Below are 19,443 nucleotides of genomic sequence, written 5' to 3'. Positions count from 1 at the left end.
ACGGTATATGTCATGCTCTTCTAGCCCATCTACCATATCTCTCTGCGAAAGACTTCCATGGTAGTACGGCTATAAACACAGAAAAGAAAACTCTTCCGATATCTCTCTCGACGGCTTCTTTATGGTCGTTCCTGTTGCCAGGATGAGCACGAGGCCCATATTTAATAACAAACGGATACTCAACAGGTTACGGAATTGGAACCGTATTCCTTTCGTTCAAAATTATTCAAGTGTATTATATTCGCTTTGTTTATATAGTTAGGCATTTTTGTTTACTTGAAAATTTTCGGCTTTCGCCTTGAACTTAGGACCGACTAACTCGTGATCAACCACTGTTCACACGAAACCCTTCTCCACTCAGTCCTCCAAGGTCTCATTCGATTATTTGCTACTACCACCAAGATCTGTACCAATGGCAGCTCCATGCAGGCTTACGCCAAACACTTCTACGCATACCATTGTACCTTCCTACTCACTAAAGTTTCAAAATTTATATCACAAGTAATATAAATCATCTACTTTAGCGGTAATGTATAGGTATACAACTTAAGCGCCATCCATTTTAAGGGCTAGTTGCTTCGGCAGGTGAGTTGTTACACACTCCTTAGCGGATTTCGACTTCCATGATCACCGTCCTGCTGTTTTAAGCAACCAACGCCTTTCATGGTATCTGCATGAGTTGTTAATTTGGGCACCGTAACATTACGTTTGGTTCATCCCACAGCGCCAGTTCTGCTTACCAAAAGTGGCCCACTGGGCACATTATATCATAACCTTGAACTTCATATCAAGAAAGTTAAGGTTCTTACCCATTTAAAGTTTGAGAATAGGTTAAGATCGTTTCGACCCTAAGGCCTCTAATCATTCGCTTTACCAGATAAGATTATTTTATATAATATTAAATGCACCAGCTATCCTGAGGGAAACTTCGGAAGGAACCAGCTACTAGATGGTTCGATTGGTCTTTCGCCCCTATACTCAATTCTGACAATCGATTTGCACGTCAGAACTGTTTCGGTCTTCCATCAGGGTTTCCCCTGACTTCAACCTGATCAAGTATAGTTCACCATCTTTCGGGTCACAGCATATATGCTCAAGGTACGTTCCAGTTAGAGGCATAAATAATATAAATATACATTATACATAACTATATAGAACGCCCCGGGATTGTGTTAATTAGCTATAAATAGCTAAAAAACTAATCCCATTATTAGTCAAGTTAATTACGCTATTAGGTTTACATCCCAATAACTTGCACATATGTTAGACTCCTTGGTCCGTGTTTCAAGACGGGTCCCGAAGGTATCCTGAATCTTTCGCATTGTTAATCATACAAGAGCATATAATAAACACAAAAATCAATGATAATTATGCCATTATATAATTCCGAAAAATTAACGCTCTGTAATAATATAAATCTATCAGCACTTTATCAAATTAATAACATTTATTCTGTGTTAAAATGCAAGCAATTTAATTGGAATAAACTATAAGTTATATTTTATGATAAATTTGGGATATGCTAATAGATTACAATGTCCTTATATGGAAAAAATGCACATTATTCTTAATAATATTATTTAAATATTACAATTTTAATGATGAATTTTCCATAACGGATATTCAGGTTCATCGGGCTTAACCTCTAAGCAGTTTCACGTACTGTTTAACTCTCTATTCAGAGTTCTTTTCAACTTTCCCTCACGGTACTTGTTTACTATCGGTCTCATGGTTATATTTAGTTTTAGATGGAGTTTACCACCCACTTAGTGCTGCACTATCAAGCAACACGACTCTTTGGAAACATCATCTAGTAATCATTAACGTTATACGGGCCTGGCACCCTCTATGGGTAAATGGCCTCATTTAAGAAGGACTTAAATCATTAATTTCTCATACTAGAATATTGACGCTCCATACACTGCATCTCACATTTGCCATATAGACAAAGTGACTTAGTGCTGAACTGTTTTCTTTTCGCTCGCCGCTACTAAGAAAATCCTTGTTAGTTTCTTTTCCTCCCTAATTAATATGCTTAAATTCAGGGGGTAGTCCCATATGAGTTGAGGTTGTATATATAACTATTTTTTGCCATAAATTCTTTATATATAAATGATAAAACAATCAATTAAATTCGTTATAAATAGTTCCAATAGTTCTTGTAAGCAAAGTTATTTTTTATCCATTTAACGAACCAACGAAGAATAATAACAAAACCAAGATTTTTCTTTTTCCGAATCATTAATAAGAGACAATTCTAGATGAAAAATATTTCAATTTTTTATGCTAGACATTTCTCAGTATTATTTGATTGAAAAAGAAAATATTTCTCTTCGTTTTTCACATTCAAATGTGAGATAATGTTTTTCATTTCTTTTTTAATATTATGAATAAAATCATTATTTAATCCAATAATATACCATATGCTTATAAAAATTTATAAACAACTTAATTAGCATAGTCTTACAACCCTCAACCATATGTAGTCCAAGCAGCACTATAAAATTAATTAAAGTACATAACAGCATGGACTGCGATATGCGTTCAAAATGTCGATGTTCATGTGTCCTGCAGTTCACACGATGACGCACAGTTTGCTGCGTTCTTCATCGACCCATGAGCCGAGTGATCCACCGCTTAGAGTTTTATAATTCATTTTTATATAATATCAATATTGTTTTTATTGAAAGAAATTAAAAATACACCATTTTACTGGCATATATCAATTCCTTCAATAAATTTATTTTTATACCTAAAAATAAATGTTGCGATATGTCTTAGTTTCATATAAGCATTATGTATCATAAAAATCTGGTTATGGTTTGCTATTTTGGGTGACACATACTGCAAAATTTATATAAAACATTAACCTGATGGATGACAGGTACAAACATTGTATATTTTAGGTTGTTGCATTAGCCAACGTATGCTCATAACATAGATGAACAATACATATTCGCAACGCGTGTATATTATGGTCCATATACACACACACTTATTTTGAATACCACATTCAAAATTATTTTAATTTTAATTCGACTTCTACTTTCAAATTTTGTTCAGTTTCTTCGATTTCCATTTTCGAGAATTTGTTTTTATAGGAAACGCCATTGTTGTAGTAGGTACTGCCACAAATACGCACAACAACATTAATAATGTTAAAGTCTTTTTATGAGGTTGCCAAGCCCCACATATAAAATAAAAGCCATCTTCATTTTATTTTGACTTTAACTTTTGATTCCGTGGAATCATTTTGTAATATTTTTATTTTGGTAAATTGTATTTATTTGTATTATAACAAATGTTTATTAACGATAAGGATATTATACAATAATGATCCTTCCGCAGGTTCACCTACGGAAACCTTGTTACGACTTTTACTTCCTCTAAATAATCAAGTTCGGTCAACTTTTGCGAAACAACCGTAACACGCAAGGCGTCACAGTGATCACGTCCGGAGACCTCACTAAATAATTCAATCGGTAGTAGCGACGGGCGGTGTGTACAAAGGGCAGGGACGTAATCAATGCGAGTTAATGACTCACACTTACTGGGAATTCCAAGTTCATGTGAACAGTTTCAGTTCACAATCCCAAGCATGAAAGTGGTTCAGCGGTTTACCCGGACTCTCGGTCTAGGAAATACACGTTGATACTTTCATTGTAGCGCGCGTGCAGCCCAGGACATCTAAGGGCATCACAGACCTGTTATTGCTCAATCTCATTATTGCTAGACGCAATTTGTCCATTTAAGAAGCTAGTGTCCTTATAATGGGACAAACCAACAGGTACGGCTCCACTTACATAAACACATTCAAACACAATAAACATTTTACTGCCACCATGAATGAAGGCTACATAAGCTTCAGCACCATAATCCTGAAGATATCTATTTAATATATTTGAGTCTCGTTCGTTATCGGAATTAACCAGACAAATCACTCCACGAACTAAGAACGGCCATGCACCACCACCCATAGATTCGAGAAAGAGCTATCAATCTGTCTTACACACTTATGTTCGGACCTGGTAAGTTTTCCCGTGTTGAGTCAAATTAAGCCGCAGGCTCCACTCCTGGTGGTGCCCTTCCGTCAATTCCTTTAAGTTTCAGCTTTGCAACCATACTTCCCCCGGAGCCCAAAAGCTTTGGTTTCCCGGGAAGCGACTGAGAGAGCCATAAAAGTAGCTACACCCAATTGCTAGCTGGCATCGTTTATGGTTAGAACTAGGGCGGTATCTGATCGCCTTCGAACCTCTAACTTTCGTTCTTGATTAATGAAAACATCTTTGGCAAATGCTTTCGCTTAAGTTAGTCTTACGACGGTCCAAGAATTTCACCTCTCGCGTCGTAATACTAATGCCCCCAAACTGCTTCTATTAATCATTACCTCTTGATCTGAAAACCAATGAAAGCAGAACAGAGGTCTTATTTCATTATCCCATGCACAGAATATTCAGGCATTTGAAGCCTGCTTTAAGCACTCTAATTTGTTCAAAGTAATAGTACCGGCCCACAATAACACTCGTTTAAGAGCACTAGTGCAGGTTTTTAAATAGGAGGAACATATGAAAAAATACAAGTATTTAATCACATATAAGAACTCCACCGGTAATACGCTTACATACATAAAGGTATAGTACTAACCACAATTGTAAGTTGTACTACCCGTATGAAGCACAAGTTCAACTACGAACGTTTTAACCGCAACAACTTTAATATACGCTATTGGAGCTGGAATTACCGCGGCTGCTGGCACCAGACTTGCCCTCCAATTGGTCCTTGTTAAAGGATTTAAAGTGTACTCATTCCAATTACAGGGCCTCGGATATGAGTCCTGTATTGTTATTTTTCGTCACTACCTCCCCGAGCTGGGAGTGGGTAATTTACGCGCCTGCTGCCTTCCTTAGATGTGGTAGCCGTTTCTCAGGCTCCCTCCGGAATCGAACCCTGATTCCCCGTTACCCGTTGCAACCATGGTAGTCCTAGATACTACCATCAAAAGTTGATAGGGCAGACATTTGAAAGATCTGTCGTCGGTACAAGACCATACGATCTGCATGTTATCTAGAGTTCAACCAATATAACGATCTTGCGATCGCTTGGTTTTAGCCTAATAAAAGCACATGTCCCATAAGGTTCATGTTTTAATTGCATGTATTAGCTCTAGAATTACCACAGTTATCCAAGTAACTGTTAACGATCTAAGGAACCATAACTGATATAATGAGCCTTTTGCGGTTTCACTTTTAATTCGTGTGTACTTAGACATGCATGGCTTAATCTTGAGACAAGCATATAACTACTGGCAGGATCAACCAGAATAATGTTTTTCCTTCATATTCCATTCATATATTTTGAATCGAAATAAGCAATATAATAGATATATAGATATATAGATTTTTCACTTTATATAATTCCATGATTTTTATTATATTGAATAAAATTCAATATTTCGCCTTTGGGTAAAATTTTAAATATATAAGTAAAAAATCCATTCGATTACGGCCATTTTTATATAGCATTCGTAATCCATATTTTCATTTTTAATTTATCTTGTTTTACCAATATAACAAGAATTTCATCTAATTATTGTAATATATATATTTCTATAATTTAATCTTTTTATACATACATATTTCATTATAAAATATCATTTTATTTCCAACATACATAATTATTGTATCCACACATGTACAATTTTTTGTTTAACCAATATAATATTAAGTTAAATCATTTGCATTTTGAAGATAAATTTAAAATTTATCTCTTTTCATATATATCTCTGGTAATATATAACATAAAACCAAGCGCATATGATAATATTTCCACATTTAATATATAATTTTATATTTCTTTCATAAGAATCCATATTTGTATTATATCCGTAACGATATAATAATCCAACTATACGGCAGGTAATAAATTAATATTTGCCTGCCTCCAAAAATTAACGATAATATATGGAAACGATTTGTTATTCTATATATAATAGAAACTTGACTTTTGTTTCAACGATATTATCTATAAAGCGTATATTCCTATTATCCGCGGAGCCAAGTCCCGTGTTCTATAGAACTGAGAAACAAATTTGTACGGATAATAATATACTTTATTGTATGTAACCAATATAAACATAATCCGAAATAAATATTTCGAATAATGCGGGAGGTCGGCAACCACTGCCTACCTATAGTAGTTTTTGAACCCGCTGTCCTCAAAGCGGGTATTTTCAATTCCGTTTGCCACCCAACATACGGGCTATTCTCTTATATATTAAGAGATTATAGGAACATTTCATTTTTTTTTCCATTATTCATATATAATATGATTATTTTTTCCCTTATACATATAATAATTAATCATTTTCATATGTATATTATTTAATTTACTCATATTATTGCCAAAATCATATGAATACATAAGTTTTGAACAATATGAGAGGTCGGCAACCACTGCCTACCTATAGTAGTTTTTGAACCCTCTGTCGTAATTCCGGTCGTTTACACTACTATACCTCTCACTATAATGGCTTTTCTCTATAATACTAAGAGAATGTGGGATATTTTCAGCATTTTTTCCTTATACATATAATAATTAATCATTTTCATATGTATATTTTTAATTTACTCATATTATTGCCAAAATCATATGAATACATAAGTTTTGAACAATATGAGAGGTCGGCAACCACTGCCTACCTATAGTAGTTTTTGAACCCTCTGTCGTAATTCCGGTCGTTTACACTACTATACCCTCTCACTATAATGGCTTTTCTCTATAATACTAAGAGAATGTGGGATATTTTCAGCATTTTTTCCCTTATACATATAATAATTAATCATTTTCATATGTATATTATTTAATTTACTCATATTATTGCCAAAATCATATGAATACATAAGTTTTGAACAATATGAGAGGTCGGCAACCACTGCCTACCTATAGTAGTTTTTGAACCCTCTGTCGTAATTCCGGTTTACACTACTATACCCTCTCACTATAATGGCTTTTCTCTATAATACTAAGAGAATGTGGGATATTTTCAGCATTTTTTCCCTTATACATATAATAATTAATCATTTTCATATGTATATTATTTAATTTACTCATATTATTGCCAAAATCATATGAATACATAAGTTTTGAACAATATGAGAGGTCGGCAACCACTGCCTACCTATAGTAGTTTTTGAACCCTCTGTCGTAATTCCGGTCGTTTACACTACTAACCCTCTCACTATAATGGCTTTTCTCTATATACTAAGAGAATGTGGGATATTTTCAGCATTTTTTCCCTTATACATATAATAATTAATAATTTTCATATGTATATTATTTAATTTACTCATATAATTGCCAAAATCATATGAATACATAAGTTTTGAACAATATGAGAGGTCGGCAACCACTGCCTACCTATAGTAGTTTTTGAACCCTCTGTCGTAATTCCGGTCGTTTACACTACTATATCACTATCTTTTCTCTATAATACTAAGAGAATGTGGGAATATTTCAGCATTTTTTCCCTATACATATAATAATTAATAATTTTCATATGTATATTATTTAATTTACTCATATAATTGCCAAAATCATATAAATACATAAGTTTTGAACAATATCAGAGGTCAGCAACGGTCTTTCCTCTATAATACTAAGATAATATGGGAATATTTTCAGCATTTTTTCCCTTATACATTTATACATATAATAATTAATCATTTTCATATGTATATTTATTTAATTTACTCATATTATTGCCAAAATCATATAAATACATAAGTTTTGAACAATATCAGAGGTCAGCAACGGTCTTTCCTCTATAATACTAAGATAATGTGGGAATATTCATCATTTTTTCCTTTATACATTTATACATATAATATTTAATCATTTTATATGTATATTATTTAATTTACTCATATAATTGCCAAAATCATATAATACATAAGTTTTGAACAATATCAGAGGTCGGCAACGGTCTTTCCTCTATAATACTAAGATAATATGGGAATATTTCAGCATTTTTCCCTTATACATATAATAATTAATCATTTTCATATGTATATTATTTAATTTACTCGTATAATTGCCAAAATCCTATGAAGACATAAGAGAATACAATATGAGAGTCGGCGCAACCATAATATAGTAGTTGATGACGAGGTGTTTGCAACTTGATACAATTCTTAAAAAGTCTTTATATTAATTATATGATAGGGACAATATCATATGCGTCACTAAATTGATGACGAGGTGTTTGGCAACGTGACACAAATCATTAAAGTCTTATATTAATTATAGATAAGACAATATCATATGCGTCACTAAATTGATGACGAGGTATTTGGCAACTTGATAGAATTCTTTAAAGTCTTATATCAAAAATTATATGATAGGGACAATATCATATGCGTCACTAAATTGATGACGAGGTGTTTGGCAACTTGACACAATTCATTAAAGTCTTTATATTAATTATATGATAGAGACAATATCATATGCGTCACTAAATTGATGACGAGGTATTTGGCAACTTGATATAATTCTTTAAAGTCTTTATATCAAATATTATATGATAGGGACAATATCAATTGCGTCACTAAATTGATGACGAGGTGTTTGGCAACTTGACACAATTCATTAAAGTCTTTATATTAATTATATGATAGGGACAATCATATGCGAAAAGTTTTTATATCAAAAATTATATGATAGGGACAATATCATATGCGTCACTAAATTGATGACGAGGTGTTTGGCAACTTGGCCGGTCAACTTGAGGATAGGACAATATCATATGCGTCACTAAATTGATGACGAGGTGTTTGGCAACTTGGGATAGGGACAATATCATATGCGTCATAATTGATGACGAGGTATTTGGCAACTTGAGTGATAGGGACAATATCATATGCGTCACAAATTGATGACGAGGTGTTTGGCAACTTGAGTCTTTACGACAATATCAACTCACACTATCGCTCTGTTTACCTGCAACGCCACCGACTGGACTGCCACTCCACTGGCGAGCCCACTCACTGGCCAACGAATCCCTCAAGACTCCAGACCTACTGGACTTTGCTGTGTCGAAAGGCATAGGGCATGCGAAGATCAGCTGCACAACAAATGCTGATCTCCTGTCAGACCACTGTGCAATAAACGTGCTAATCAACACGCCAGTCCTATCTCCAGAAACAGCCACAAAGGAGTGAAGACAAATCTCCAGCCTACGCCAGGACTCCTTCCTCAGATTCCTCGAGGAACTCTCTCCCGGGGACCCAGACCACAACCTGTGGAACGTCACCCGCCACATTAAACGACCAGCCAAAAAGGTTTCCGCAGTGCGCAAAGCAGATGGATCCTGGTGCCGTTCGGATGCTGAAAAGAGCAGAAGCTTTCGCCGAACACCTTTACAACGCCTTCTCTCCGTTCGACTGCTGCACTGCCGAAGAACATGCTGAAACAGCCCGGTTTCTCAATAGCCCAAGCTCTCCGGTCCCCCGTTGGAACCAGTCGACCCTGAGGAAGTTGCGCAGGAGATTGCTCTACTGAAGAACAACAAATCTCCAGGCCTGGATCGTATAGATGCGGCGGCCCTAAAAATGCTCCCATTCCGCTGCACACAAATGCTGGCCAGCATTTACAACAGCTGCTTCCGGCTAGGGTACTTCCCGGAAGAGTGGAAAAGAGCAGAGGTTATTGTCCTCCTCAAGCCTGGTAAGCCTGAAGCCAATCTCGCCTCCTATCGTCCGATTAGTTTGCTGGCAATCCTCTCCAAAATACTCGAAGAGTATTTTTGCGCAGAGTATTGCCAGTACTGGATGAGGCTGGTTTGATCCCCGATCACCATTTGGCTTCAGGCGCTCCCACGGAACACCAGAGCAATGCCACCGGCTAGTCGAACGGATCCTCGAGGCATTCGAGCAAAAAGAAATACTGCTGCGCTGTAATGCTCGACGTGAAGCAGGCATTCGACAGAGTTTGGCATCCTGGACTCCTCCATAAACTCAAATCCTACCTCCCAAGCCCCCATTTTACCCTCCTCAAATCCTACACTGAGGGAAGAGCATTCCAAGTCAGATGCGGAAGTGCAATAAGCCTACCCAGACTGATCAGAGCTGGAGTTCCGCAAGGCAGTGTGCTCGGACCAATACTGTACACCCTTTACACCGCAGACCTTCCCATAATCCCTCCAGGAACCTAACTATAGCGACTTATGCAGATGACACGGCTTTCCTCGCCTCCTCATCCGACCCACGAGAAGCCTCCGAAACAATCCAAAGGCAAATGGACGCGCTACATCCCTGGCTCAGCAGGTGGAACATCGTAGTGAACGCGGAAAAATCTACCCAAACAACATTTGCACTAAGGAGAGGAGACTGCCCACCGGTCACGCTAAACGGAGTCATCATTCCCAACGCACCCGCACCCAAGTTAGGACTTACCCTGGACCGCAGGCTCACTTGGCGTCCCCACATCGTCAGCAAACGCATACAGGCCGATGCGCGTCTGAGGCAGATGCATTGGCTTATTGGGAGAGGGTCCAAGCTAAGGCAGAACCACAAAATCCTGGTGTACAAGGCAATTCTCAAGCCCATCTGGACCTACGGGATACAGCTATGGGGCACGGCAAGCCACACGAATCGCCTGCGTATACAGCGGTTCCAGAATAGGTGCTTGAGAATTGCCTGTAATGCATCCCTACCACGAGAATGTCGCCATACATAGGGAACTTGGAATCCCACAAGTCGCTGATGAAATCTCCAGGCTCAGCGAGAGATACCTGAAAAGGCTCGAAAACCACCCTAACCACCTCGCCACCAACCTGTTAGACAATAGCCAAACAAGCAGACGTCTCATGAGGAGACACCCTCTCGATCTTCCACAACAATAGACAACACAAAAAAACCCCGCCACAAATACATGTACAATAGTATCCCTTAAGCTAATGTTCCCCGCAAAACCATTTAATTATTGTCCACTAGGACAGATTTTAAATAAATAAACGCACGCTAAAAAAAAAAAAAAAAAAAAAAAAAATGACGAAACTTGAGATCGACTACCAACAGTCCAATATCATATGCGTCACTAAATTGATGACGAGGTATTTGGCAACTTGATTTCTTTAAAGTCTTTATATCAAAAATTATATGATAGGGACAATATCATATGCGTCACTAAATTGATGACGAGGTGTTTGGCAAGACACAGCCAAAGCACGGATTCAAGGATTATCATATGCGTCACTAACAACTTGAGGATTGACCCGGGATTATCATATGCGTCACTAAATTGATGACGACAACCCCCCGACCAAAAGGCGACCCAAAGTGCACGTCACTAAATTGATGACGAGGTATTTGGCAGGGCAATATCATATGCGTCACTAACCTTGACACAATTCATTAAAGTCTTTATATTAATTATATGATAGGGACAATATCATACTAACCAACTTGAGTCCGTCCACGTGATTATCCACCCAGCGACCAAAGGACGCGTCACCCAACTTGGTCTTTATATGATAGGGACAATATCATAACCCAATAGGGATTATCATAAACAAGGATAGGGACAATATCATATGCGTCACTAAATTGATGACGAGGTGTTTGTTTGGCTACAGGAAAAATCATTTATTTATCGAATCATCAAGCAAAGGATAAGCTTCAGTGGATCGCAGTATGGCAGCTGCTCAACCACTTACAACACCTTGCCTGTTACAAAAGTCGTTTACAATTGATTCTAGGCTTTGTCATTGTATTAAATAATGCTTTTATATGTAACTAGCGCGGCATCAGGTGATCGAAGATCCTCCTAATTTACTATGTTACAAATTACATTGGCATCACATCCATTGTCGTTTATAAAATAAATTATAAACTTTAAATGGTTTAGAAGCCATACAATGCAAATTGCCCCTTATTTATCATTGCAGTCCAGCACGGATACGACCTTAGAGGCGTTCAGGCATAATCCAACGGACGTAGCGTCATACCACTGTTCGCTCGAACAAGTATTGTGCCATTGGTCCGTACCTGCGGTTCCTCTCGTACTACGCAGGAATGCTGTCGCAACAACGTTTTGTCATTAGTAGGGTAAAACTAACCTGTCTCACGACGGTCTAAACCCAGCTCACGTTCCCTTGCATGGGTGAACAATCCAACGCTTGGTGAATTTTGCTTCACAATGATAGGAAGAGCCGACATCGAAGGATCAAAAAGCGACGTCGCTATGAACGCTTGGCCGCCACAAGCCAGTTATCCCTATGGTAACTTTTCTGACACCTCTTGTTAAAAACTCTTTAAACCAAAAGGATCGATAGGCCGAGCTTTTGCTGTCCCTGTGTGTACTGAACACCGAGATCAAGTCAGCATTTGCCCTTTTGCTCTATGTGTGGTTTCTGTCCGCACTGAGCTGGCCTTGGGACACCTCCGTTATTATTTGAGAGATGTACCGCCCCAGTCAAACTCCCTACCTGGCAATGTCCTTGAATTGGATCATACCTGAGTAATTGGAGTTATACCAAATTTTCAAATCAAAAATACATAAATGCATCGTTTTATTAAAGAATTTGTTTGCGATTATATAACAAACTCGTGATACTTTGATCAAGAAGCTTGCATCAAAACCCAATACCATAAGATATAATAAATATATCCGTATAATGGCTAGGAAATGATACACGTTCCATTTAATCAAGTAAGTAAGGAAACAATAAGAGTAGTGGTATTTCATTGACGATACCAAACCGAGGTCTAATATCTCCCACTTATTCTACACCTCTTATGTCTCCTTACACTGCCAGATTAGAGTCAAGCTCAAAAGGGTCTTCTTTCCCCGCTAATTATTCCAAGCCCGTTCCCTTGGCTGTGGTTTCGCTAGATAGTAGATAGGGACAGTAGGAATCTCGTTAATCCATTCATGCGCGTCACTAATTAGATGACGAGGCATTTGGCTACCTTAAGAGAGTCATAGTTACTCCCGCCGTTGACCCGCGCTTACTTGAATTTCTTCACTTTGACATTCAGAGCACTGGGCAGAAATCACATTGTGTCAACACCCGCTAGGGCCATCACAATGCTTTGTTTTAATTAGACAGTCGGATTCCCCAAGTCCGTGCCAGTTCTGAATTGATTGTTAATTGATAATCGTTATAATTGATAAGAACTAATTGGTTTAACCCAAATAGTATTCTTAAAAATTTTAGCAAGAAAGTTCCACAATTGGCTACGTAACTAAACTATCCGGGGAACAAGTAACTAACATAAATGCTAGAAACTCTATTTACCCAGAACGAGCACATAAACCATGTTATTGTTTCCCAATCAAGCCCGACTATCTCAATCTTCAGAGCCAATCCTTATCCCGAAGTTACGGATCTAATTTGCCGACTTCCCTTACCTACATTATTCTATCGACTAGAGACTCTTCACCTTGGAGACCAGCTGCGGATATTGGTACGGCCTGTTGAGAAGTTTGCGTGTCCCCACCATAAATTTTCAAGGTCCGAGGAGAAAATATCGACACAACAGTATATGTCATGCTCTTCTAGCCCATCTACCATATCTCTCTGCGAAAGACTTCCATGGTAGTACGGCTATAAAACAGAAAAGAAAACTCTTCCGATATCTCTCGACGGCTTCTTTATGGTCGTTCCTGTTGCCAGGATGAGCACGAGGCCCATATTTAATAACAAACGGATACTCAACAGGTTACGGAATTGGAACCGTATTCCCTTTCGTTCAAAATTATTCAAGTGTATTATATTCGCTTTGTTTATATAGTTAGGCATTTTTGTTTTACTTGAAAATTTTCGGCTTTCGCCTTGAACTTAGGACCGACTAACTCGTGATCAACCACTGTTCACACGAAACCCTTCTCCACTTCAGTCCTCCAAGGTCTCATTCGATTATTTGCTACTACCACCAAGATCTGTACCAATGGCAGCTCCATGCAGGCTTACGCCAAACACTTCTACGCATACCATTGTACCTTCCTACTCACTAAAGTTTCAAAATTTATATCACAAGTAATATAAATCATCTACTTTAGCGGTAATGTATAGGTATACAACTTAAGCGCCATCCATTTTAAGGGCTAGTTGCTTCGGCAGGTGAGTTGTTACACACTCCTTAGCGGATTTCGACTTCCATGATCACCGTCCTGCTGTTTTAAGCAACCAACGCCTTTCATGGTATCTGCATGAGTTGTTAATTTGGGCACCGTAACATTACGTTTGGTTCATCCCACAGCGCCAGTTCTGCTTACCAAAAGTGGCCCACTGGGCACATTATATCATAACCTTGAACTTCATATCAAGAAAGTTAAGGTTCTTACCCATTTAAAGTTTGAGAATAGGTTAAGATCGTTTCGACCCTAAGGCCTCTAATCATTCGCTTTACCAGATAAGATTATTTTATATAATATTAAAATGCACCAGCTATCCTGAGGGAAACTTCGGAAGGAACCAGCTACTAGATGGTTCGATTGGTCTTTCGCCCCTATACTCAATTCTGACAATCGATTTGCACGTCAGAACTGTTTCGGTCTTCCATCAGGGTTTCCCCTGACTTCAACCTGATCAAGTATAGTTCACCATCTTTCGGGTCACAGCATATATGCTCAAGGTACGTTCCAGTTAGAGGCATAAATAATATAAATATACATTATACATAACTATATAGAACGCCCCGGGATTGTGTTAATTAGCTATAAATAGCTAAAAAACTAATCCCATTATTAGTCAAGTTAATTACGCTATTAGGTTTACATCCCAATAACTTGCACATATGTTAGACTCCTTGGTCCGTGTTTCAAGACGGGTCCCGAAGGTATCCTGAATCTTTCGCATTGTTAATCATACAAGAGCATATAATAAACACAAAAATCAATGATAATTATGCCATTATATAATTCCGAAAAATTAACGCTCTGTAATAATATAAATCTATCAGCACTTTATCAAATTAATAACATTTATTCTGTGTTAAAATGCAAGCAATTTAATTGGAATAAACTATAAGTTATATTTTATGATAAATTTGGGATATGCTAATAGATTACAATGTCCTTATATGGAAAAAATGCACATTATTCTTAATAATATTATTTAAATATTACAATTTTAATGATGAATTTTCCATAACGGATATTCAGGTTCATCGGGCTTAACCTCTAAGCAGTTTCACGTACTGTTTAACTCTCTATTCAGAGTTCTTTTCAACTTTCCCTCACGGTACTTGTTTACTATCGGTCTCATGGTTATATTTAGTTTTAGATGGAGTTTACCACCCACTTAGTGCTGCACTATCAAGCAACACGACTCTTTGGAAACATCATCTAGTAATCATTAACGTTATACGGGCCTGGCACCCTCTATGGGTAAATGGCCTCATTTAAGAAGGACTTAAATCATTAATTTCTCATACTAGAATATTGACGCTCCATACACTGCATCTCACATTTGCCATATAGACAAAGTGACTTAGTGCTGAACTGTTTTCTTTTCGCTCGCCGCTACTAAGAAAATCCTTGTTAGTTTCTTTTCCTCCCCTAATTAATATGCTTAAATTCAGGGGGTAGTCCCATATGAGTTGAGGTTGTATATATAACTATTTTTTGCCATAAATTCTTTATATATAAATGATAAAACAATCAATTAAATTCGTTATAAATAGTTCCAATAGTTCTTGTAAGCAAAGTTATTTTTTATCCATTTAACGAACCAACGAAGAATAATAACAAAACCAAGATTTTTCTTTTTCCGAATCATTAATAAGAGACAATTCTAGATGAAAAATATTTCAATTTTTTATGCTAGACATTTCTCAGTATTATTTGATTGAAAAAGAAAATATTTCTCTTCGTTTTTCACATTCAAATGTGAGATAATGTTTTTCATTTCTTTTTTAATATTATGAATAAAATCATTATTTAATCCAATAATATACCATATGCTTATAAAAAATTTATAAACAACTTAATTAGCATAGTCTTACAACCCTCAACCATATGTAGTCCAAGCAGCACTATAAAATTAATTAAAGTACATAACAGCATGGACTGCGATATGCGTTCAAAATGTCGATGTTCATGTGTCCTGCAGTTCACACGATGACGCACAGTTTGCTGCGTTCTTCATCGACCCATGAGCCGAGTGATCCACCGCTTAGAGTTTTATAATTCATTTTTATATAATATCAATATTGTTTTTATTGAAAGAAATTAAAAATACACCATTTTACTGGCATATATCAATTCCTTCAATAAATTTATTTTTATACCTAAAAATAAATGTTGCGATATGTCTTAGTTTCATATAAGCATTATGTATCATAAAAATCTGGTTATGGTTTGCTATTTTGGGTGACACATACTGCAAAATTTATATAAAACATTAACCTGATGGATGACAGGTACAAACATTGTATATTTTAGGTTGTTGCATTAGCCAACGTATGCTCATAACATAGATGAACAATACATATTCGCAACGCGTGTATATTATGGTCCATATACACACACACTTATTTTGAATACCACATTCAAAATTATTTTAATTTTAATTCGACTTCTACTTTCAAATTTTGTTCAGTTTCTTCGATTTCCATTTTCGAGAATTTGTTTTTATAGGAAACGCCATTGTTGTAGTAGGTACTGCCACAAATACGCACAACAACATTAATAATGTTAAAGTCTTTTTATGAGGTTGCCAAGCCCCACATATAAAATAAAAGCCATCTTCATTTTATTTTGACTTTAACTTTTGATTCCGTGGAATCATTTTGTAATATTTTTATTTTGGTAAATTGTATTTATTTGTATTATAACAAATGTTTATTAACGATAAGGATATTATACAATAATGATCCTTCCGCAGGTTCACCTACGGAAACCTTGTTACGACTTTTACTTCCTCTAAATAATCAAGTTCGGTCAACTTTTGCGAAACAACCGTAACACGCAAGGCGTCACAGTGATCACGTCCGGAGACCTCACTAAATAATTCAATCGGTAGTAGCGACGGGCGGTGTGTACAAAGGGCAGGGACGTAATCAATGCGAGTTAATGACTCACACTTACTGGGAATTCCAAGTTCATGTGAACAGTTTCAGTTCACAATCCCAAGCATGAAAGTGGTTCAGCGGTTTACCCGGACCTCTCGGTCTAGGAAATACACGTTGATACTTTCATTGTAGCGCGCGTGCAGCCCAGGACATCTAAGGGCATCACAGACCTGTTATTGCTCAATCTCATTATTGCTAGACGCAATTTGTCCATTTAAGAAGCTAGTGTCCTTATAATGGGACAAACCAACAGGTACGGCTCCACTTACATAAACACATTCAAACACAATAAACATTTTACTGCCACCATGAATGAAGGCTACATAAGCTTCAGCACCATAATCCTGAAGATATCTATTTAATATATTTGAGTCTCGTTCGTTATCGGAATTAACCAGACAAATCACTCCACGAACTAAGAACGGCCATGCACCACCACCCATAGATTCGAGAAAGAGCTATCAATCTGTCTTACACACTTATGTTCGGACCTGGTAAGTTTTCCCGTGTTGAGTCAAATTAAGCCGCAGGCTCCACTCCTGGTGGTGCCCTTCCGTCAATTCCTTTAAGTTTCAGCTTTGCAACCATACTTCCCCCGGAGCCCAAAAGCTTTGGTTTCCCGGGAAGCGACTGAGAGAGCCATAAAAGTAGCTACACCCAATTGCTAGCTGGCATCGTTTATGGTTAGAACTAGGGCGGTATCTGATCGCCTTCGAACCTCTAACTTTCGTTCTTGATTAATGAAAACATCTTTGGCAAATGCTTTCGCTTAAGTTAGTCTTACGACGGTCCAAGAATTTCACCTCTCGCGTCGTAATACTAATGCCCCCAAACTGCTTCTATTAATCATTACCTCTTGATCTGAAAACCAATGAAAGCAGAACAGAGGTCTTATTTCATTATCCCATGCACAGAATATTCAGGCATTTGAAGCCTGCTTTAAGCACTCTAATTTGTTCAAAGTAATAGTACCGGCCCACAATAACACTCGTTTAAGAGCACTAGTGCAGGTTTTTAAATAGGAGGAACATATGAAAAAATACAAGTATTTAATCACATATAAGAACTCCACCGGTAATACGCTTACATACATAAAGGTATAGTACTAACCACAATTGTAAGTTGTACTACCCGTATGAAGCACAAGTTCAACTACGAACGTTTTAACCGCAACAACTTTAATATACGCTATTGGAGCTGGAATTACCGCGGCTGCTGGCACCAGACTTGCCCTCCAATTGGTCCTTGTTAAAGGATTTAAAGTGTACTCATTCCAATTACAGGGCCTCGGATATGAGTCCTGTATTGTTATTTTTCGTCACTACCTCCCCGAGCTGGGAGTGGGTAATTTACGCGCCTGCTGCCTTCCTTAGATGTGGTAGCCGTTTCTCAGGCTCCCTCTCCGGAATCGAACCCTGATTCCCCGTTACCCGTTGCAACCATGGTAGTCCTAGATACTACCATCAAAAGTTGATAGGGCAGACATTTGAAAGATCTGTCGTCGGTACAAGACCATACGATCTGCATGTTATCTAGAGTTCAACCAATATAACGATCTTGCGATCGCTTGGTTTTAGCCTAATAAAAGCACATGTCCCATAAGGTTCATGTTTTAATTGCATGTATTAGCTCTAGAATTACCAGTTATCCAAGTAACTGTTAACGATCTAAGGAACCATAACTGATATAATGAGCCTTTTGCGGTTTCACTTTTAATTCGTGTGTACTTAGACATGCATGGCTTAATCTTTGAGACAAGCATATAACTACTGGCAGGATCAACCAGAATAATGTTTTTCCTTCATATTCCATTCATATATTTTGAATCGAAATAAGCAATATAATAGATATATAGATATATAGATTTTTCACTTTATATAATTCCATGATTTTTATTATATTGAATAAAATTCAATATTTCGCCTTTGGGTAAAATTTTAAATATATAAGTAAAAAAATCCATTCGATTACGGCCATTTTTATATAGCATTCGTAATCCATATTTTCATTTTTAATTTATACTTGTTTTACCAATATAACAAGAATTTCATCTAATTATTGTAATATATATATTTCTATAATTTTATCTTTTTATACATACATATTTCATTATAAAATATCATTTTATTTCCAACATACATAATTATTGTATCCACACATGTACAATTTTTGTTTAACCAATATAAATATTAAGTTAAATCATTTGCATTTTGAAGATAAATTTAAAATTTATCTCTTTTCATATATATCTCTGGTAATATATAACATAAAACCAAGCGCATATGATAATATTTCCACATTTAATATATAATTTTATATTTCTTTCATAAGAATCCATATTTGTATTATACCGTAACGATATAATAATCCA

At 36.7% G+C, this 19,443-nt stretch overlaps 5 non-coding genes across 5 annotated transcripts; all 5 read right to left on the bottom strand.

Moving 5' to 3' along the window:
* Positions 1-2,466: 2,466 nt before the first annotated feature.
* On the bottom strand, positions 2,467-2,645 carry LOC117149147. Its single transcript, XR_004460071.1, has one exon. It is a non-coding gene; the product is annotated as a 5.8S ribosomal RNA (ribosomal RNA).
* Positions 2,646-3,331: 686 nt separating this feature from the next.
* On the bottom strand, positions 3,332-5,322 carry LOC117149149. The gene has a single exon (XR_004460073.1). It is a non-coding gene; the product is annotated as a small subunit ribosomal RNA (ribosomal RNA).
* Positions 5,323-11,646: 6,324 nt separating this feature from the next.
* Positions 11,647-15,608, bottom strand: LOC117149150. The gene has a single exon (XR_004460074.1). It is a non-coding gene; the product is annotated as a large subunit ribosomal RNA (ribosomal RNA).
* A 395-nt stretch (positions 15,609-16,003) lies between these two features.
* Positions 16,004-16,182, bottom strand: LOC117149146. Its single transcript, XR_004460070.1, has one exon. It is a non-coding gene; the product is annotated as a 5.8S ribosomal RNA (ribosomal RNA).
* A 686-nt stretch (positions 16,183-16,868) lies between these two features.
* LOC117149148 lies at positions 16,869-18,861 on the bottom strand. Its single transcript, XR_004460072.1, has one exon. It is a non-coding gene; the product is annotated as a small subunit ribosomal RNA (ribosomal RNA).
* Between the last annotated feature and the right edge of the window lie 582 nt (positions 18,862-19,443).

This window comes from Drosophila mauritiana, unplaced genomic scaffold (assembly GCF_004382145.1).
Source record: "Drosophila mauritiana strain mau12 unplaced genomic scaffold, ASM438214v1 U_165, whole genome shotgun sequence".
Lineage (NCBI taxonomy): Eukaryota > Metazoa > Arthropoda > Insecta > Diptera > Drosophilidae > Drosophila > Drosophila mauritiana.
This window is presented reverse-complemented; position numbering and strand designations above follow the sequence as displayed.